The 24,200-nt window shown below is 37.2% G+C and overlaps 1 protein-coding gene across 1 annotated transcript in view; it reads right to left on the reverse strand.

Annotated features, from left to right (window-relative positions):
* Nucleotides 1-24,200, reverse strand: part of STPG2 (sperm tail PG-rich repeat containing 2) — a 134,306-nt gene that overhangs the window by 23,452 nt on the left and 86,654 nt on the right. The gene's annotated exons all lie outside the window — the stretch shown is intronic.

A 24,200-nucleotide genomic window follows, 5' to 3' on the forward strand; every position in this document is an offset into this window, starting at 1 on the left:
ATTATTTATAATTAATTACTATTACTTTTACCAGTAGGGGGTCCTTCAAGTTGTTTCATGTGTTCCTATGATATGTGCTCACCTCTCTTTTTTTGATACATTTCTTACTTACTTATCAAGATGATATAGGTTCATCTTCCACCTACTCTACATAGTCCATGCTTCTTGGATCAGTTAGCAGACATAGCTAGAATACACACCTATATATCTATTGGTATATCTATATACACATATACATAGAGAAAACATTATATGTATGCATGTATGTGCATATATCATATACACACATGTATATACATACATTTAAATCATAAGTTTACATAAAAACTTTAATGCGCATCTGTCCCATAAGTTTCTTTTTCACCTCTCCCAATCCATATTTGTATGTACCTTCTTCCACAGTGAAGACCCTGGCTCCCAATACCAACATTTTAGCCCAACCCTGCAATACATCTAAAATAGTTTCATGATTGCTTCACCTGTACCCTTACAATAAACCAACCTACTAAAAAGAATTCAGAGTTTGTTTGCAATTCTTGTACTCACTACACCCCCCACTCCATCCTAGCCAAGACGGATCAAATACTGTGGTTACCTGGATTATTCTTTTTCCCGCCTTCAATGTGGGTAAGGGTATACATTTGAAATACAATGGCTCTTTTGTTTCCATTTGCTTTCAGTTTTAGGGTGTTTTTAACTTTTCCAGTTATTGATTTATTTTTATTTTTGAATATATGGAACATGGACATGCTTCCAAAAGACAAACACACATTTTAAAAAGTATGGTAAAAGAAGTGGTGCTCCCTCTTATTTCCCTTCTACCCTGTGGATGTTGTGCCCCTGGGGCAGGAGGGGTGGGGAGATGTCCAAATTTATAATGTTTGCAAATTTCCATGGTATAATGACAACACATGGTGGCTAATTTCACTCTACCACATAATGTCAACCAACAGGCAAACTGAAAAAATTAACAGTTGGTTCCTATAAGCAAGTAGAAATGACTGGAGTATGCCAGTGATTTCAATCCATGTCCTCGCCATCCTTTGCAGGTAACCAGCTTCATTGTTTTCTGAGTTATCCTCAATGTGTTTATATAAAGATAAACAATTATGTGTATGTTTCTTATTTTTCCTTCCTTCTTAACACAAGAGGTAATATATATGCCCTTTTACATTATATTCAGTTATATGCCCTTTTATATTTTATTCGGTAAGTAAATCTTAACACTAGTAAAAAAACAAATATTTAATGGAAATAACAAAAATGACTCTCCAAACCTTTCTCCTAATCAAATACTATCTATTATTTAGATGCCAAGTATAATCTTCTAAAAATGATAGTACTCAACCCTGCCTGCATATAGAATTACCTGAGAAGTTAAAAAAAAAACTACTGATGCCTGGGCCCTATTCTGCACTAACTGAATAAATCTTCAGGCGAGAGGGAAGATGGCACCAAGCTATTAGAAGGTATTAAAATTCCCCAGGTATTTCTAATACACAGCAAGACAAAGAGCATTGTTATAAAGAAAACCTTATTTTCAAGATTAATAGTGGAAGATACAAGGAAATACATTTAGATAGTATACCAGACAACTCTTTAAATCAGTAACTAAATAAGTATCTCTCAAACATAATCTGTCTTATACCTATAAACCAAAAATTGTCTTAAGTCCACCTTCTTAATCATGTCATTTTTCTAGTATATCTGTTCATATTCAACTGAACACTGACACTACCCCTAGCAGGCATCTCTGCTGATTTTAACTCCTCCACATCTTTCTCCCCAGGACCATTATTCTTTTCTTCATTATCCCCTATAAACAAAATCAATATCATATTCTACTCCATTTCTGAAAATATATGTAACATAATTGGTGCCAAGAGATGTCAAATTAGAAAAACATATTGGTTGAACAGAAATAGGATAAAAACTGAGAGTTTTAGCTATAAAATTATATTTTTAAAAATTAAGGGTACACATATACATAACATCCTACTCCTCCTCATTCATTTTGTGAAGTTACTGTACCATCAAGTTGCTCAAGATGAAACATGATATTCATTCTCAATTCTAAGTCCCTAACCACAACATATAAACCATTAAAAAGTCATGTTAATTATGACTTCTGGCCAAGGTAGAGGCATAAGTAGACTTGATTCACCTCCTCACACAACCATAAGAAGGGTAACAACCAATCTAAAACCAGAAAATAGCCAGAGCTTCCAGAAAAATTGAGCTGTATGGAAGTCCAACAACCAAGGATTTAAAGAAGAAACAACCATCCAGACCAGTAAGAGAGGCAGAGAGGACACAGTGTGGTATGGTGAGGCAGCTGCGATGGTGGCCCATTGAAGGGGTGCTCCCACATTGACACGAGGGGGATAAAAACTGGGAAGGACAACCAGGAGTGAGCTATCTCAGCCCCTGACCACATAGCCCAGGGTTTCATCAATGGGAGAATAAAGTCTCATAACCTCTGGCTGTAAACCAGTGGAGGGTGGTGTGGGGGAAGAAACTGCCAGTCTCTCAGGACAGTCCATGTAAAGGGCCCACAGTTTCCTAAAACATCTACAAACCCACCCACTCTAGTAATCAGGACCAGGGCAGCAACTAGAAGGGTAGCAGATGCTTATGGGAACTGGGGCAAGTGACTGGGAACCCCAGAGCCAAGCGAGTGACAGTGTTCTCTCTCTGATGCCTCCCCCATACAGCATCACAAAGCGGTGAAGTGCGCTGCCCCACCCTGGGGGATACCTAAGGCTCCACCCCTTACAACATAACAAATGCATCAAGCATGGGAATCAAAGCAGCTCAACCTAATACACAGAAACACATGAAGGCTGCCAAAATGAAGAGAAAGGGAGATAAGGTCCAAATGAAGGACCAGATCAGAACTCCAGAAAAAGAACTAAGTGGCACAGAGACAGTCAACGTATCAGATGCAGAGTTCAAGGCACTGATGGTCAGGATGCAGGATGCGCAGAGAAATGATTGAGCACAGCCACAAAATAAAGGAAGAAGTGAAGGAAACAAAAATGAAATAAAGAAAAATATAGAGGGAACCAACAGTGAAAGGAAGGAAGCTGGATTCAAATAAACGATTTGGAACAAAAGGAAGAAATAAGCAGTCAACCAGAGAGAAAGAAGAAACAAGAATTTTTAAAAAGAGAGAGAGACTTAGGAACCTTTGGTACACTTTAAACTTACAAACATCCAAATCATAGAGGTGCCAGAAGGATGAAAGGAAGAGCAAGAAATTGAAAACCTGTTTAAAATAATAATTGAAAGAAAGAAAATTTCTCCAATTTGGTGAGGGAAATAGACATACAAGTCCAGGAAGTTCAGAGAATCCCAAACAAGCTAGACTCAAAGAGGACCACACCAAGACACAACATAATTAAAATTCCAAAGGTTAAAAATAGAATCATAAAAGCAGCAAGATAAAAGGAGAGTTGCCTACAAAGGAGTTCCCCTAAGACTATCAGCTGATTTCTTAAAAGAAAGTTTGCAGATAAGAAGGGACTGGCAAGAAATATTCAAAGAGATAAAAAGCAAGGACCTACATCCAAGACTACTATCCAAAAAAGCTATCATTTAGAATAGAAGGGCAGATAAAGTGCTTCCCAGACAAGGTAAAGCTAAAGGAATTCATCATCATCAAGCCCTTGTCATATGAAATGTTGAAGGGACTTATCTAAGAAAAATAAATCAAAACTATGAACAGTAAAATGATAACAAATTTACAACTGTCAACAACTGAACCTAAAAATAAAAACAAAAACAAACTAAACAACTAGAACAGGGACAGAATCACAGAAATGAAGATCACGTGGAGGGTTAGCAGCAGGGAGGAGGAGGGTGGAAAATGGGGGAAAAGGTACAGGGAATAAGAAGCATAATTGGTGGGTACGAAATAGACAGGGGGAGGTTAAGAATAGTAAGGGAAGTGGAAAAGCCAAAGAACTCATATGTAATATCCATGAATGTGAACTAAGAGGGGGATTGCTGGAGTGAATGGGGGTACCAGGCAGAGGTGGGCCAACTAGTAAAAAAAAATGGAAAAAACTCTAATAGCATAATCAGTAAAATATACTTAATAAAAAGCCATGCTTTTTTATTAAGTATATTTAAAAAGTCATGCTTATTTTATTAAGTATATCTAAAATATGCTTGCAGTTTATCTACTTGTCTCCAAGGGTGTATCTTTTCCAGTACAATGAAACCAGATAGTCACCTTCCAAGTTAAATAAGATAATCAGATATATACATAACACAGTTGGTTAAATGCTGCAACTGCATTGATCTAGAGGCTGCCCCATTATAAAGGTTTACAGCGTCGTAATGTCATTGCCTTAGAAATACCTTAGATACCTTGCAGAGTATGAAGTGATTACTGTGAAATACATTCCAGCATCGTTAACAAAGGCCCCTGTGGCAGTTGTTGACATGACCTATGGCCTGGCTGCACAGAGAGCCTTGAGAACCTTCTCTGAAAGAAACACATGTCCTCACATTACCCATTAGCACTGCATACCTTCACTGAAAAAGTCTATTTAAAAACTCAGGCTAAAATTTCATACAAGCCAAACTCAATTTGCGCATGTGCAAATTTGCATAATAGAAAATGTTTAATGCATGGTTTCGATTCAAATATTCATCTTTGCACAGTATTGCTAATATTATAATCTTATTGCATTGCACCCACATCTTTTGGTAATATGATTTGCCCAGGCCATGTGCATTTCCAATTTGCTTAAATATTACTTAGCTTTTTATAATCTCCCTGAACATCATTGGATTTGTTGCTGGCATCACATTACACCTATTATACTCTACTTATGAAAATAACTATTACCTGGGATTGAGAAAGAAAAGCACATGATGCATCATTTACATTTGGTGTCCTATTTTCAGTCTTCTGAAATTGACTCTTAATGTCATATTTCCCAGGCCCCGGGACTCCCTGAATCATTACAGAAAGAAAAAAATACATATTCTCATTAAGAAAGCATTCATAGCACCAAAGAGAACAGTTGGCTAAATATCTGAACCAAGGCTACTGGGTTTTTAAGAGAATTCCTATATATTACCAAAGCACTTCATTAAAAGGCAAGCCAGGACAAATTTCGTGAGAGAAAAGAAAAGAAAAAAGAAAATAAAAGAAGAGAAGAGAGAGAAGAGAAGAGAAGAGAAGAGAAGAGAAGAGAAGAGAAGAGAAGAGAAGAGAAGAGAAGAGAAGAGAAGAGAAGAGAAGAGAAGAGAAGAGAAGTTTCCTTATCAAAGCTTTCCATGAACCTGAAAATACACTGCTTGAAACTTTGCTGCCCTCTACTGATAGGGCTCAGAAGAAAAATCTAGCTCTTCACAAGACAAACATTACAATGAATAAAAGTGGCTTCTATATTTCTTCCATTTAAATGTATACAACCAGTTCTAAAAAAAAAACACTGCCTTTCAAATTTTTTTCTAATCAATAGACTGCTTTGTTTCTAACAAATAAACTTAAGAGTATATTTTATTTTAACTACAAATGTTAGAAGACGTAAGATTTAAGTTTTTACTTGATACTATACAGTAGACAAAAATTAATCAGTAAACACTGTGATTCCATTTTTATTATCTTAGTAATATAATTTAATTATATATCAAGAAGTTTCATTTATTGATTATCAAATATTTTAATTACCTTTAAAAAGTACCTTTCATATTGTAAAAATTTACCTTCAAATCTTCTGCTTTATATGTTACCTCCCTTACTTTTTGCTTGAAAGAAGTATTCCTTTATTTTTGAGTTAAATTCTTAGCTTACAATCTGAATAAATAATGAAATTCTGTCAACAAGTCCTGTCACCTCTATCATTATATGTCCAAATCAAACCACTTCTTTCCACCTCCACAAAAGCCACTCTGATCCAAACCACCATTTCCTTTCTAGACCACTGTGAAATCTTCCTAACTGTCCACCCGTTCCCACCCTTGTCCACTGTCGGTGTATTTTCAAAACAGCAGCGAGTGATGAATTCAGTTAAGACCCCAAGTCAGACTGCGCCACTCCCCTTCTCGCACCCATCCAAAGGGTTCCAATCTCACTTCGAGCAAAAACCAAGGTCCTTATTATGATATGAATTTCACCCCCAGACAAACTACCACCATTCTAACCTCATCTCCTACTATCCTCCCTACTCCATTCACTAAGTTGTCAAAAATATCTAGCTCGTATGTACTCAAGGCCTGTGCGCTTGCCATCCTCTCAGTTGACGTGTCCTCCTATAGTTCCAGGGCCCACTCCTTCATTTCGATCAGGTCACTACTCAAGGTCATCTCCTCACTGTGTCGTTCCCCTCCAATATAAAATTTCATTGCCTCACCCAAACAATTCCCACTCCTCTTTCCTACCTCTTTTTTAACCTAAACATTTTTTACCACTCAAAATACAATTTTCAGCCATGTTCCAAAGTAGTTATTCTTTTGTTTGGGTCACTGCTATGTTATCAGGGTATAGAAATGTGCCTAGATCAGTAAATGCTTGTCAGGAGAATGGGCGAATAGACAAATACATGCATTAAATCCTATTATTTTTACCGATCATACAATGAATTCAGAGATATGTTACACTTGGAAATTATGTGGCTCCAAGTAAGAGCATTAGTCATTTCTAATTTTAGTAAAATGTCTTGAAGTTCACATTTTAATGACAACTTGAAAAAAGTTCTCTAGGAGATATTCTTATACAGAAGTACCTATTCTTATAAATACGTTAAATTCAAAAAAATTTATGCAAAGGTCCATGTCATCTTGTTTCAGATGAACACATTCGTGTCATTATTTGGTGGCTGATGAAAAAGATGCACTGTGGCTGTGGCATGCAAGATTGTTTTTATCCATAAACTTGTAGAACATTTAGAAAAAAAAACTTCCTCACAATTCTGTGTTTGTATAAACCTACAAAATATACACCAAGCATAGAAATATGGAAAGACTGTACCTGCAAATACACAATGTTGATCTATTTTGTTAAATGTTACACATGCATCTATCTTCTCACTGTAGAGGCAGGTATGTTAAAAATAGCCAACTACTGACATGATGGGATTACCTTTACTACTATTTTTAATAATTGCATAGGTAGTCAATACTGAGATTATAGGGGAAAAATTAAGCATAAATAATAAGTGAATATAATCTCAGGAAACATTTTTTCATAAAAGCAAAAATGAAATCTTGATCCCCTCAATGAATACTCCCTTTTCCTTTTCTCCCTTCTTTCCATAAAGTTTATAATATTACTGAACTTTGCTTCACTAAAATAAGACAGAGCAGTAAAATTAAGTCCCTCCATCTAAAAATTATGCTTAGAATTTAATAAGCAAATTTAAAATAAGCTCCAAAGTAGGACATGGGACACTGACCGCTGAAGGACGGGTCTGCATTTATGACACCATAGAGGCAAAGAGGCCTGAAGCAGGCCGAACCCTGCACACAGGATAAAAATGCTGTGATGCTTATATTGCTTTTTCAAACTGTGATCAGCAGACCACCTGCACTGGTATCAACCTATTAAATACACGGCCTCCCAGTTTGTCATTTGAGATCCTGTCACCCAAATCCTGTTGGGTCCAGGAATCCACACTTTTAACAAGCCTCACAGATGACCCTCGTGGTCTATGAAAACCTCAACTCCAAATGCATGACTACTATCGCTTCTTCATCCTAAAAAAGAAGGCCCACATCTGCAGAGCATTCTGTCTTGGGAACAAGGTTAAAGATTACTGGGGATGATTTTTTATGACATCTTCTCATGTACAACCCAATAAAAATGGACTTCTTTCTTTACACATTGGGGTTTAACCATCCATTTGATGAGATGGCGTGCAAAGACCAGCTGGAGTAGGAAAACCAGTACAGTTCCTTCTCTTCTTCTCCAACTCACAGCCACCAGGCATGATGATTATTATTTTCATTAAAAATACTAAAAAGCTTACTACGTACAAAGTACTGGTATACAGTGATGAATAAGGCATGGGCTTATTGTTTTGATAAGCTCACACTACATTAGTGATTCCCAATCCAGGCTGCACAAGAAAATTCTATGGGGAGTCTTCAAAATAACAGTGTCTCTTTCCACCTCATTCAGATTAAAGCCAATGGAAATTAGGTACAGGTATTAATAAAATTAAAAAACAACTAAAGCGTCCTCGTTGCTTCTAATGTACAATCAAGATTGAGGTCTAAACCAGTTTAAAACTCATGGTGCATTGCCTCACCCAGGTGCAATAACTTCCCACTGAGTGTGTAACTTCCATTGTTCCCCAGAGTTGCAGGAAAGAGTTGACATGAAACCGATAGGACTTCATCATGCTACGATGGAATCACAACTTCCTGTGGCATTGACCACCACCCCAGTGCCAGTCTTCTCAAGTCTGCTTGACATTTTAGGTGAGTGGAAAAGATACCTGGACCTCTCTCCCCATTCTGTGTATAAACTTTTCATTAAACTCTCTATTTTCTTCCTGTCTTACTTTTAATTCTGAAAAATTAAAAACAGACACAGAAAAATAAAGAATAATATGAAATTTTCGATATACCCATCACCTGGGGTCAATAATCCTCAACTTAAATCAAAATTTGTTTCCTAATCAAACCAATTTTTCCAGTTCTCACTCCAAAGATGTAGGAGGTAAATCCAAAATATCATATAATCCCATTGGTAAATACTTTATATCTCTAAAAAATGAGAAATATACCACAAAACCATTTTAACATAACCACAAAAAACTTTTAAAATCACCAATGATTTGACTCCTTACTAGTTCAGAGTTCAAATTTTTATGACTGCCGCATACATTATACATATCTATAATAATATAGAACTATATTAATATTATATATTCGTGTGTTTTAATCAGAGCCAGTTAAAATGTATTCTTACAAATGGTTAAATGTTTTTAAGCTTCTTCTAATCTGTAAGTTTTATTTCTATTACTTTATTCCTTTTAATTTATTTGGTGAAGAGGCTAAGCTTTTTGTCCAATGTTTCTAGAGTTTCCCATTCTTTTTATTTTCCAGATTGAATATCTATGTGTCCATCCCTTGTATTTACTGTAAACTAGCAGTTTGATATAAAGACTTCATCAGATTCTAATTCCATTTTCTGTTGGCAGGGTGAGGTGGGAGGAAGAGGCAAGATTACTTCATAGGTGGTGCTGCATATTTCCACCAGGGGGCATATGTCAGAAGCCACAGATGATTACTGACTAGATGTACTAATTCATTAGGGTTTCCAAAATGATATTATAATTCTAACATTCTTTCTCATTTATTGGCTGAAATAGCACTTCCTTCAACTATTTGGTTGCCCTAAGGTATAGTTCATGTAGGAAAAGCAAGACAAATGCTTGGGTTTCTTCTTTTCTTTTTTACTCTTATTTACAAGATTCAAAGTACTTAGTTGGACTCTTTGCATCTTACAACACTAACCAGTAAGTTTTTAAATTCTAATTTTAAACTCATGGGTTTTAATATATTCAAATGATCTTAACCCATTGGGTTTGTATTGCCCATGGTTGCTGAAATTATCCCATCAGGTCAGTGAGAAGCTATTTGAATGAGAATCTCAATCCTTTTGATACGACCCTAGCAGCTTTACACAGCTTTCTTCCTCTCTGATACCACAAGATGCTTCAAGTGCATCATAGGCTGTTGCTGTTCCAGACCTGGAATCAGCCATTTTTCCAAGGAGCTCTGATTCTTTTTTAGTGATGAATGTAGTACTTATTGTAGAAACCCCAATCTGGAGTCTAGAAATACCTTCCATGTTTCTTACATCACCCCTTTCCTCTTCTATATGTGTCCCCAAGTCCAGTGACTGTCTCATTTAATTTCTCTGCCAAGAGACTGCGAACAAATCTCCTAGACTGGGGATGAGGAAGTTGAGGTACCTACAACAGGTATTGCCTCTCAACTATATTGTCACCATCCTAATGTTTTCGATCCCACCGGCCACCATCCAAAGTAATTGATGTTCCTGGGCTTTTCAAGGTACAATAATGTGAAATAGATTTCTTTATGGCCTCACCCTATTAAGGTATTTACCTGACAGCTTTATCCATTCTACCATTTAACCTTTAGGGACCAGCTTTTACAGTTACTATTTGCCCATCAGTTTTTAATGCTTAAAAACTAAAAATCTTTTATCAATTATCACTCCCTCTCCCTCATTCTTTTTGTATTGTATTGTACCTTTTTATTCTTTTACTTATTAATTTAGTGAGGCTTTGGGAGTATTATGGGGTGAACTGTGTTCCCCCAAAATTCATGTTAACGTTCTAACTCTCAGTACCTCAGAATGTAACCATATTTGGAGATAATGCCTTTAAAGAGGTAATTAAGTTCAAATTAAATCTTTAGGGTGGGCCCTAATCTACTAAGACTAGTATCTTTGTGAGAAGGGGGAATTTGGACACAGATTGCCCAGGACTGAAGTAACCTGTGAAACTCTGTGTAAAGGGGCGACCCATCACTTACATTTCCTTTGACTAGATTACCATGTAGTGTTCAGACTCTTGAGTCACATCAAAGGCATCATCTATCACCATAAAGAGACAGATTTTGTCTTCTCAATTCTAATTGTTATAAGAAAGAATATCTTCCTGTTATATTCACAAGTTAGTGAACACAATAAATTAGAATTTTTTAATACTCCTGTAAGAAGTATATGGGGGCGTGTTCATGGCAATTAGAAAATAAACTGTTGAAAGCAGGCTCAGGAGGACAGATTTACAGAAGTCCCTGAGCAGACAAGGTTGTAGATCAAGTCATCAAGCACCAGGCTAAGAACTTTCTCTGACTTTGTGTAATGGAATGTCAACATGAATTTCATGTGGATGAAAGGTCAAGAAGATGATGAGGAAGTTGATTCCCTACATTGGGGATACTTGTGATTGCTTAAGAGCATTGAAACAAACAAGGTACTTAATACGCAAAATAAAGAAGGTCCCTTGTCTATAGCTTCAATAGGACTGTTTCTTAAAGTTTGGCACCTATACAGTCTTTCATGGGTAATCTATGTGCATGAAGATCATCAATTTTAGGTAATTTTAAAGATATGTCTCTTAGTTTTTATGATAACAAAAGAATAATATTTAAAAATTACCAATAAATTTTTATCTCAATAAGAATAAGGCATTCCTCTGTCTGTCTTATACTCTTTCGAGTACAGTGGGCAGAGCTGAATAATCCAGGATGATAACTGTATATCAAAATCCTTAACTTGGTATCATTTATAAACTTCCTTTTATCATGTTAAGTAACATATTCACAGGTTTCAGGGATTAGGACTTAGATACTTTGGGGGCATGTTACTGTGTCCACCTCAGTCAGCCTGCCTGGTCCCCAGATTCACACCCTTCCCACATTCCAAATGCATTCATCCGCCCTGGCTGGTGTAGCGCAGTGGATTGAGCACCGGCCTGTGAACCAAAAGATTGTGGTTTGATTCCCAGTCAGGGTACTGCCTGGGTTGCAGGCCAGTTCCCAGGGGGGGCCAGTTCCCAGCAGGGGACTCACGAGAAGCAACAATACACTGATATTTCTCTCCCACTCTCCTTCCCTTCCCTTCTAAAGATAAATAAATTAAATAAAAAAAATAAATAAATAAATTTTAAATGCATTCATCCCATCCCAACATTTCCAAAAGTCCCAGTCCATTACAGCAGCAACTCAAAGTATGAAATCTCATCAGAATCTCAGCACCTCAAAAGTCCAAACTGTACTATTTAAATCCCATAAATCTGGTATGGATGAGATTCTGAATAATGTTCCATCTGGGGCAATATTCCTCTCCATCTGTGGACCTTTGAAACTAGAAAACAAGTTATCTCCCAAAATGCAATGGTGGATCACTAAACATAGGCATTTTCACTCAAAAAGGGACAAAACAGGAGAAAAAAACAAAAGTCAGCCATCCTAAGCAATTTTTCAAAATCCTACCAGGCCAGCTCCATATGGGCTCAAGCCCTTGGCTCACAGCTTTACCCTTGGGGGCCAAGGCTCTGTCCTCCAAGTCAAACTTTCTTTTTCATGAAGGGCAGCATATGGTCCTACATCAGCAGTTTTATCAGCCTGTTTCCTACCTACAGAATCCTGCTGTTCAGAGCCTTCTTTATTTTCTCTTTCTCTGTCCCTTTTAGTACATGCTGGCATTGTTGCTGTTGACATACAATTCTCATGAAATTTGTGAGCCTCTAGTTTCTGAAACAGGAATTCACCCCACAAAGAGGCTCCTCCACAGGTCTTTCCTAGATTATCCCACCTCTGCTTTGGGCTTCAACTAAGATGACTGCAGGAATCCATCACTCACACACCTACTCTCTTAATTTTATTAAGGCTGAATTAAACAAGTTTGTGCTTCTAAATAGAAATTCTAGAGCTCTATAATCTTTGCATAAATTCATTTCATTTACTTCTTAATCATTATGATCTTAAAATTCATTATCCCCCACTTTACAAATGAGAAACTTAAGGATTAAATAGGTTGAACAACTTGCCCCAGGTCACATAGCTAGTAAGGAAGGCAAAAATGATATTAAATATTTCAGCAACACTGATAAATTTTATGTTACTTTTTTACAATGGATATATTTGAACCTATTTTCTTGTGGAGAATAGATGTTACAAAATTTTACTTCACCTATGTTCATTCATTTCCTCTCCTTATTTTGGGTTTAATGTGTTCTTTATTCTCTTGCCTGAAGACGGAAGCTGATTTCACTGATTTTTACACACTTCTTCATTTCTTACGTAAACATCAATTCTCTTGTTATCCACAAAGTGCTATGTTAGCTTCATGCCACAAACATTAATAGGCTGTTTACACTTTCATTCAGCTCGAATATTTTTGAATTTTCTTCATGATTTTTTTCTATACAAGGTTTATTTACAATGGGAGTTCTGAAGGCACCTACTTCAATGACACTGCATTATAATGCTCCATAAGTAATAGCTCAACTAATCTTGATGCCACTCCATTCCATGAATTACTAGTATACCATTTCCCAGTGCAAGGAATGAATGCTGTGCTCAAGCCTAAGGGTGTGGCCAAACCAATCCCAAAATTTCATCCTTGAGGGTAGATCTGACCCCCTCCTGGTTTCAATCCTGGATTGATCAGGGTTCAGTCTGGAGACAGAAGCCAGGTTAATAATTTGAAAAGGGAAGGTTTAGTACAAAGGATTATTAATGAGTAAAAGAAATTCTAAAGAATACTGCAAATGCTAATGGAAAAGGCATTTACTACCTCTAGAATTGAGAAAGAAATAACATGGAAGGAACTAAGCATTTGGAAGAAGAAAGCCCCTACAAACTAAGGCTCTGATCTAATTGGAAAGAAGGGTGTAACTGCAGCAAACTGCAGACAAAGGGGGTGGAAAAATATGCCGGGGTTCCAGAGGGCTAGAGCTGGGTTATAAGAAGCCCACTGGGGTACTGGTGGGTCAGCACTGGGCCTTCAGACACCACTTCTGGGGTGTGGGTGGGCTAAAGCTAATCTTCAGGAAGTCATCTACTGGGACCAGACTAAACTAAGGCTGATTCTCACCCTGCTGGTGCCCAAGAAGTTAGTAGAGAATGAGCACCTCTAGTCCTGCACACTGCTGTCAATCATGCCACAGAAGGAAGAAAACACCCACCAGAACCAGCAAGAGAAACCCCTCCTCCTGCCATTTCCACCTTGTATTTCTGTTCCCATTGTTGACAAAATCTAACCTTATGACTTCTGGCAAAGGAGAAGTGTTTACTTGTCAAACTCTAACATCACAAACTGGGGCTGAGAAAGGTACTCTGGAGCTATAAGGCAATACATGAGTAATGGGCACACGGAGCCAAGATAGGAAACATGAAGAATATTCTTTATTTGGAATCTCAACTACTAGAGATATAAAGACAAATTATAAAACATTATTGATTCAATGCTCTACCTCCAAGAACTAAAACAGCTTTCGTCAGAAGCTATGCACACAGCTAAGCCAAACTGGAAGAATATTTTCTTAAAAACACACAAGTGGCCACCAGATGTATGAGGATGCTCAACTTCACTAGCTATGAGGAAAATGCAAAGCAAGACCACAATGAGATACCACCTCATACCTGTTAGAATGACTATTATCAATAAGACAAGAAATAACAAGTGTTGGAGAGAAGGAGGACAAAAAGGAGCCCTCACATGCTGCGGGTGGGAATGTAAACTGGTACAGTGACTACGGAAAACAGTATGGAGGTTCCTTGAAAAATTAAGACTAGAGCTACACTATGACCCACCAATACCTACCTGAAAAACTTGAAAACATTTATTCATAAACATATATGTACCCCTTGTTCATTGCAATTTTATTTACTGTAGTAGTCAAGACATGGAAACAACCTAAGTGTCCTTCAGGGGGTGACTGGATAAAAAGATGTGGTACATTTATATAATGGAATATTTCTCAGCCATAAGCATGAAACACTGCCATTTGCAACAACGCAGACTGGTCTGAGAGCATGATGCTAAGTGAAATAAGTCAAACAGAAAAGAAAAATAGCCATATGATTTTACTAATAAATGTAATATAAAACAAAAAGAAACAAACAAATAATACAATTCTTCAATAAGGTTACCAGGGGGTCAGGGAGGTAATGGAAGGAAGGAGACTAGACTTTGGGTAGTAAGCAACCTTATTGAGTCAGACCCTAGAAAAAAGTCATGCTTTTAAAAAAATGAATGATTCTAATAAACACCCCATGTTAAGAACTGCACTGCAAAAGGTACAGAGCAAGGGAGCTGAAGAAATCTAATTCTCAAGGTTGGAAAGGATGAAGCAATATACTAATATTGCTGTATGTCCCCATTTCTCTTGACTTTCTTTTCAACCCACAAGATTAAAAAAAAAGACAAAATAGATACCTAAAGTTTTAGAATAAAATAGATCTGAGACAGAATATCAGGCCCATCATTTATTAGCTATAAAACCTTGGCCAGACTGGTTTCCTCACCTTTAAAATAGGGATAACACTAAAAGGAACAAGGCTCCATTAACAAATTGCTGATTACATGTCTCATGAACATGAACTTGGAACATTTTTATACCAGTAAGCAAGAAAGTTCACTTAAGATTTATTTTTAGAGAGAGGGGAAGGGAGGGAGAAAGAAAAGGAGAAAAATATCTATGTGTGAGAGTAACATTGATTGGTTGCCTCTTGTAGCACCCTGACCGGGGAAGAAAGCAACAACCCAGGCAAGTGCCTTGACCAGGAATCGAACCAGGGATCTTTCACTTTGAGTGAGGGTGCTCAACCAAGTGAGCCATGCTGTTCAGGACAAAGCTTGTATACTTTTTAAAACTTCAGAGTTTTACGACCAATTACAATAAATAAATTTTATTTGGATTCTTACTGAAACAAATACTTTTTTAAGTATGAAACAAAAAATAAAACTAAAAATGAAAATTGAGACAATTGGAAATATTTGAACACCAAATGGCTAGTTGAGGTTATTAAATTATTTTCATTTTATAGGTATAATAAAAGGATTGTGGTTACATTTCACATATACATATTGAAATGTTTACACATCAAAATAAATAATATCTGGGATTTGCATCAAAATAATTCAAAAGGAAAAATAAAGAGATAAACGTGATTGACCATGAGCTGAAAATTAGTGCAGCTTGGTGATGTGTACACGGTAACATTATGATAATCCCTACACTTATGCATATGTTTTTAATTGTTCATATTCAGTTTTTAAATAAAAACAGAGTTATGCCCCTCTTCCTAGGCTGCTTGCCAGCAGGGAGGCAGCCCTCCGCAGAGATCACTGCGGTCACTGGCACACTCGGAGCAGCCGAAGGACTGTGAGTTCGAAGCAGAGGCTGGGTTCCTGCAGAAGCTCACCTGCAAAGTTTTCATCTTGGGCCCGATCTGTTAAAAGACAATCATCAGAAAGAGTCATGCTTCCTTGGTCAGGTGGCTCATTTGCTGGGAGCGTCATCCTATACACCAAAAATGTTGCAGGTTCAATTCATGGTCAGGGCACATACTCAGGTTGAAGGCTCAATTCCTGGTTGGGGCGTGCTCAAGAGGCAATCGATTGAGGTTTCTCTCTCACATCAGTGTCTCAGTCTCTCTCTCCACTCCCTACCCTCTCCCTTCTTCTCACTCTAAAATCAATAAACCATATCCTTAGGTGAAGATTAAAAAAAGGGGTGGTAGACACTAAATTGGAGGACTAGAATTGGAGGACTAGATAACTGTGCAACCACTGCAAAGGCAATCATTCTCAGTGAAGTGGATCCGACAGACATGGCTGAATCCAGCACCAACAGCTTTGTGGTCATCACTGCATGTAGAAATCTCCTCTTATAGACTCATAACAGGAAAAGAAATGGATGACTTAACTGAATGATTAAAAACCACTCAGAATGAGGAACATTTTCAGTCAAGTCAGTACCACATGTACCATTTCTGGGATGTGTAATTGGTAGTACACATATACCTCTAAAAAGGACTAAGTAAGCTCATATATTTAAAATACCAGAGTCAATGGCTGTCACTTAGCACACATTGAACTGATGGACCAATTTTAGAAAAGAATCTTTATATTATGTTGATAATTAACAATCACCTACTTATTAAGAGAGAGATAGTAAACTGAGCGACTGAATTTAGTCTTTTCCTTCCCTAATCCCACTGAGGAGAGGTAACATCATCTTATTCTCGGAAAAAGAATGCTTCAGGGTATACTTTACCTCTCAAAGCTTAAGGAATAATCAAGGAGTAATGAAACATCAGAGGACACTAGTTCTCAAAGTCTGGGCGATTGATAAGTTTCACTGATAATGTGTTAGGCTAGCTAGACAAAAGAATGAAGCCCACTTACATCAAACATGCCCATTTTCTTACAGCAAAATGATAACAATTTGGGAAAAAATAACTAAGGTAGTATAAAAATTAAGGTACATTAGTAGAATTAAAGGATTCATTCTTTGTTGACCCAAAAAATATCATCAGAATAGCTGCCAAAAATGTCATTGATTTTGTTGAGAAACAAATGACAACATACAATTAGAGATCAGCTCTTAATCCTTCATGAGAACTCATCTGCTGGTAATCACATTTTAAGAATCCTTTGCTTAGAGTAAAGATACACGGCATTCCATATTCTTAAATATTCTGGTTTCTGTAGACATTCCTAGCAAGGACTTGACTCCACAAGTGCCAACAACTACAGCTATATGAAACCTCTAAGAACAAGTCCCTAAGACACAGAAGCAAATAATATAAAATCTGAACTGGAATAAAATTAATACAGGTCATTTGACTTTAGGCTTTTCATGGGTATTTGTCTCATAATGTATTACTTTCTCCTCCCATTTTCTCCTATGCATCAGTTTAGGCAGCCAAAAATTTTATCATCATTCCTTATGCAAATGTTATGAACTATCTTGAGATGTAATCATGAAAGCATTGATTGGGTTCTTCTGGCATCATTTTGTGATAAATATACTGTTTTTTTCCTAAAAGCTAAATATATATATACATATATATGTATATATATGTGTGTGTGTGTACACATATATATTTCTTTTATTTAAAAAAAACAAATATCATTATATATTTGATTTTTCAGATTCATTCTGACTATTCAATTGCTGAATTATGTTTCAATACATGAACTACTAAAGACTTTTTAATGAGCCCTGCATTTTGTAACAATTCTATTTTGAACATTGATAATAATTGTGCACATTACTGCTTGTGATTTACAACTTCTCTAAATTATTTAGATAGTTAATTTCAGATAAAGTGCATTATCCACTTGTTTAGTTTATCCTGAAGCCTCTAACTTGTAGCTAAATCCTTTCTCTGATCTCTTTGAGATATATTCCTTCTAAATAAACTAAATTATTATGATATAGGGGGGAAATATCATGGGTCCAGAACATAAAATTTTAAGATAAAAATAGCTTAGGTTATGCTCCTATTTTCGCTTTTTACTGTCATTATGCTTTCATGTAAAATTTCATTTAAAACAGCTGGTATTTAGCAGGAAACCACATCAAGAAGCATAGACCTAGTCAACATGGTACAAAACCACAGAACGTGCTACTCACACAATATTTAATTTTGCATGTAACACATTTATACAATTTACTCCAAAGAACCAAAATACAAATAAGTTGTCCTTGAAAAGAAATAGCCCTAAACAATTATGAATATAAAGGAAAGTAACCTTTATATTACTATAATTCAGACTATAATTGCGAGCAAAATTAACCAGCACAGGGGTTTATGTTTTATTTTATTTTATTTTATTTTTTAATTTAATTGTTGTTCAAGCACAGTTTTCTGTCTTTTATTCCCATCCCAGCCCACCCCCCAGTGCTCCTCACCTCCCTCCCATTTCCACCCCCCTTAGTTGTTGTCCATGTGTCCTTTATACTTGTTCCTGTAAATCTTTCCCCTTTTTTTCTGAAATTCCCTCCCCTTTCCCCCCTGATCACTGTCTGCCTGTTCTCTATTTCAGTGTCTTTGGTTATATTCTGCTTGCTTGTTTGTTTTGTTGCTTAGCTTCCTGTTAAAGGGAAGATCATATGGTATTTGTCTTTCACCGCCTGGCTTATTTCACTCAGCATAATGCTTTCCAGTTCCATCCATGCTGTTGTAAAGGGTAGGAGCTCCTTCTTTCTTTCTGCTGCATAGAATTCCATTGTGTAAATGTACCATAATTTTTTGGACCCATTCATTTACTGATGGGCACCTAGGTTGCTTCCAGCACTCGGCTATTGTAAATTGTGCTGCTATGAACATTATGGTGCATAGGTTCTTTTGGATTGGTGTTTTAGGGTTCTTAGGGTATAATCCTAGCAGTGGAATTGCTGGGTCAAAAGGCAGGTAAGAGTTTATTTTTTTAAAGATTACTAAACATGATATTTCTAGGTACTCAGAGCTCAAAATCTTTTGATATATCATCTTTATTTTATTTGTTAAAAGTTTTAACTATTTTATTAAAATTTTTCATTCATCTTAATAAACTTTACATTTACTAGAAAATGAAATTCTTATAACTGAGATCCATTTTGGAGCCCATCCAGAAGCTGTTAGTGAAATTTTTATCAAATCATTAACTCTGAAAATAATGAAGATAATGACTCTATAGTGCATGCCACTCAATGATTCTAATTGCAATTTTCCTTTGGTGGAGTTATTTTCACAATGTTTCAATGAGTTATAAATTGTCATAAAAGAAGGAATTAATAATTATAGTAACTGGTACAGCATAAGTGCTTAATAAATATTTTCTGTAATAACTGTGAACAAAATATAATAAAAATATTTTGGAGACTAGGGTGAGGACAAGGCCAGCTAGAGTACAGTTTCTGGGAGCTATGCTGAGGTAGAAGAAACTGGGGCTGACCTGGACCACAAAGGCCCTGGAAAAGGCTGAATCATGGAAACCTGAAACAGCCAGTGAGAGAATCCCAGAGCCAAGACTATAATCTGAAAGCAAATAAAGAGCATAAATAGGACTACAGCAGATCTTTGAACAACATTGTTTCATTCAATGGGGTTACATTAAAGTGTCGATAAGATGCCTAAGAACTTAACTCTTACATCAATTAGCCTATGAAAAAGTTAGTTTCACTGTATGTCATTTCTCTTCAAGTTGCAGAACTTATCAACAATGCCAAGTGAAAATATAGTATTGCTTGTTTAATATGTTGTTAAGAATCTCAAGACAACAATAGAGCATTAAACCAAGTGTGGGGTCCTTCTGAGGGTGAGGTTCTATGTAATGGCAATGGTCAAATACCCATGTAGCTTGTTTATACATAGGAAAATGAATAGGAGATCATAAATTAGAAATACCAAGATCAGTTCAGAGTTCATTACATAAAACAGTCCAGGGTAAATAGTTCGGGACTAAGTCCAGGAAGGACAAGAGAGTGCTGAGAAGAGCAGGGGAGAGGTAAAGGCCTGCTTTCATATGATTATGCACCAACACATCAGCAGCTGTGGCTTTTCTTTACAGAATATGCAACATAATCCAGGCATGTTTGCTTTGGGGGGTAGGTTTACATAAATGCCCCTACTGACCATAGTCTTCCCACCAAATTATCTAATAAAATTAGTTTCCATGGCATAAGGAGTCCAGGGCTCCTTGTGATGTTTCAGCTCCCTGTCTTTGATCACTATTTGATTACATTAACAATATTTACTGAGTGTCTACTGTATGCCAGGCCCTTCCTAAGTGATGAAGCTGATAAAAATGTCTACTCTGAGGACTTCCACCAAGATGGAGGCGTAGGTGGAAACACTTTGCCTTCTCACACAACCAAGTCTAAAAACAACAAAGTTTTAGCAACAATAAACGCAGCCAAACCACAGAAAATTGAACAACCGGGAGTCCGACAACAATGAACCACTCAGCTAGAATGGTAAGGGGGTGGAGCCAGCAGCAGAGTGGGTCAGGAAAAAAGATCCCCCAACCCAGGCAGCCAAGGGTGAATCCCAGGTGTGGGGTAGTGACGGGCAGACCCAGTGAAGGCACAAGGTGGCAGTCACAAGGTGACTGCAGTCCCACATTTGTGTGCAGAAAAACCAGCGAAGGAGCTAGCAGTGAGACAGACCACGCAGGCCCCAGTGGCGGGAAGGAGCAGAGGAGACCACTATTGCCCCTCTCTGACCCCGCCTCCACATATAGCGTCACAACCCAGTGACCTGGGTGGCCCCACCCTGGTGAAAAACTAAGGCTCCTCTCCTCATAAGTAACAGGCACAAACAGATCAAAACTTGGCTCAAGAACAAGTCAGAGCCTCAGAGCCCCAGAGCCCATAAATCTAAGTGAACAAGAAATTGCCAACCTATCAGAAGCACAGTTCAAAACACTGATGGTTAGGAAGCTTACAGAACTGGTTGATTTTAGCCACAAATTAGAGAAACATATGAAGGCTAAGCTAATTGAAATTAAGGGAAATGCACAGGAAAGCAATAGTGATGGAAAGGAAACTGGGACTCAAATCAAGGAAGCAGACCAGAAGGAAGAAAAAAATGACCAAACAGAAAAATATGAAGAAACAAGAATTCAAAAAAATGAGGAGAGGCTTAGGAACCTCCAGGACATCTTTAAATGCTCCAACATCCGAATTATAGGGGTACCAGAAGGGGAAGAGAAACAGCCATAAGTGGAAATCTTATCTGAACAAATAATAAAAGAGAACTTCCCCATTCTGGCAAAGGAAATAGACTTCCAGGAAATCCAGGAAGCTCAAAGAGTCCCAAAGAACTTGGACCCAAGAAGGAACACACCAAGGCACATCATCATTACATTACCCAAGATTAAAATGAAGGAGAGAATCCTAGAAGCAATAAGAGATAAGGGACAGTCACCTACAAGGGAGTTCCCATCAGACCGTCAGCTGATTTCTCAAAAGAGACTTTACAGGCAAGAAGGGGCTGGAAAGAGGTATTCCAAGTCATGAAATCCAAAGACCTACGTCCAAGATTGCTCTATCCAGCAAAGCTTTCATTTAGAATGGAAGGACAGATAAAATGCTTCCCACATAAGGTCAAGTTCAAGGAGTTCATCATCACCAAGCCCTTATTATATGAAATGTTAATGGGAATTATCTAAGAAAAAGAAGATAAAAAAATGAACAGTGAAAGGACAGAAAACTCACAGTTATTAACAACCACACCTAAAACAAAAGCAAACTAAGAGGACAGCTAGATCAGGAGTGAACCATAGAAATGAAGATCACATGAAGGGTTAGCAACAGGGGAGTGGGAGGAGAAGGGGGGAGAAGGAACAGAAAATAAGCATAGATCGTAGATAGAAAACAGATGGGGGGAGGGCAAGAATAGTAGGGGAAATATGGAATCTAAAGAACTTGAGACACGTGGTCATAAACTAAAGGGGGGGAATGGTGGGGGAGGAGTGTGCAGGGTGAAGGGGAATGAAGGGGGAGAATAGAACAACTGTAATGGCATAATCAATAAAATATATTTTAAAAATTAAAAAAAGAAAAATGTCTACTCTCATAGAGCTTAAATTTTAAACAAATCTGTAATATAATGCATAATATTATACATAATGTTGAAAAATGAGAAATACTACATGGGGATGGGTGATTAGATTAGCTAGGCAGAGAAAGCCTCTCTGAAAAGGTAATATTAGAGCAGAAATTTGAGCAGAAATAAGGGAAATCTTTTTAACAGCAGTCATTCCTGGCAGAAGGAATAATAAATGAAAAATAGATGAAAACAGAGATCACCTGAGCATGTTCAAAGAAAACAAAAAAACAACAGTAGAATATATAAGCATAAGAAAGAGAAAAATGTCAGAAGATAAAATTGAAGAGGTGAGCTAGGCCTATTTTATTAAGCACCTTATAATTTATGATTAAGTGTATGGATTTTATTCTTAAGTGGAGGGTCTTGAGGAGAGGCAATGCATGATACAATTTTACTTTAGAAAGACAATTCTGAATGATATATGTAGAATAGATTATAGAGAGATTATATATAGAAATCAGGTTAAAACTCCTAGTTTTTTGGAAAAAGAAATTGGTGCTATTTAATGACTTGCTGGCTGAACTAAATGACAAAAATCAGAAGTTCTGTTTTGGAAATGGGTGATGGAGATACCCACTAAATATCCAAATAGAAATGAGTTGATACACAATTAAATAAAAATATTTATGGTAGGAGTGAAATTTATATAGTAGTACAAACAAATATAGTAGTGAGAGAGAGATTTAACAGTAATCAGCACATAAATGACATCTAAACCATGCACAGAATGAGATCTCTGCTGAAAAGTGAAGGGGTCTAAAGGAAAGGCACCACCTAAACAAGCTGAGCACAGGAGGGAACAGTGGATGTAAATGGATAAAGGAGCTGGAAGAAACAATGATGTGATGCACAGTTACTCCTGTGACTCAGAATGGGCCAGGAAATCCTCTTTAAATTTAAAATATATTGTGAAATTCTATTTAATACCAAAAATGTACTTACTGTATGACAGGTAGGGTAATAAGTTCAGGGATGTAAAGATAAATGAGCGATAGCTTAGGGTTGTGGGTGAATGCAAATATGGAAGAAGTCAGACTCTGCTGCCCTAGTAACATAGGGATAGCAGGTCAGTTGCGATGCAGGCCACATTACTTAGGTTAAAACATGATTGTACATTGTATTTGAAATGGCAGAACTATAAATATCTAGTGGCGGAGGGGGAGATACCATTGCTTTGGACTTTCCAGAATATGATGAGTCTTGTAACTGGTTCGTTTCTTCTAACAAGCCTGGAAGCCAGGCCTATGAAGTTGTTAGGAGAAGCTCTTAAGCCAGGAAAAATGCTGCACCCACACAATGTGCATCTTCTCTTGCTCCTGAGCCGCACTGTTGTGACAGTGATACAACTCCCTCAGAAGGCTAGGGTGTGACATTGCCCTGCTGCTAGGCTTTCCGTTCTATATTCTTTGGAGTAGACAGATCCAAAGCATGACAGTATGGGACTCTGTAGACTTTCGGACCTTTGACTCAAATGTCCAAAGCACTATGACTCTCATAGTGCTGCCAGTCCTCAAAAAGGACTGGCAATGATCGATTATGGTGGAAAGTGAACATTAAAGGCCCATTGAATAATGCAATTACTGGTGGTCATAAAATATGCTGATTGTCTTTTTCTATGCAAATATTATTAACCAGTGAACAGGGAGGAGAGCAAAGGGTCAAAAAATCCTTTACCCTTTGCTACCTCTGTTCCTCTGATGGCCTGAAGAGATAGTGTGTCCACTGTGGGGTAGGCAACATTGCTGAACTGTCTCAGAGAGCTGTAAACACTTGACAGGGAACCATATCTTTATCACTCGCAGTCGGCATGTGCCCTGTGGGGATTCTGAAAACTATGCCTATGGAGCAGTTACAAGAGATACTGATCCCTGTGAGGCATGGGACTTTTAATCCATGAAGAATATCACTAATATGTATGTTTCAGATGTGGACCAAATATCCCTGCACCTGAGCTATAATTTCTGTATGATGGCTAAAAAGACATCTATAGAAGTACTGATATTTTGGGCAGGCAAGCTGTGGTTCCTGTCTTATATTCGCCTAAACTGACCATGCAAAGCATGGCCTGTGATAGTTTTGTGAGTCTGAAT

The sequence above is a fragment of the Artibeus jamaicensis genome, unplaced genomic scaffold (assembly GCF_021234435.1).
Source record: "Artibeus jamaicensis isolate MK-2021 breed Jamaican fruit bat unplaced genomic scaffold, CSHL_Jam_final contig_452, whole genome shotgun sequence".
Classification (NCBI taxonomy): Eukaryota; Metazoa; Chordata; class Mammalia; order Chiroptera; family Phyllostomidae; genus Artibeus; species Artibeus jamaicensis.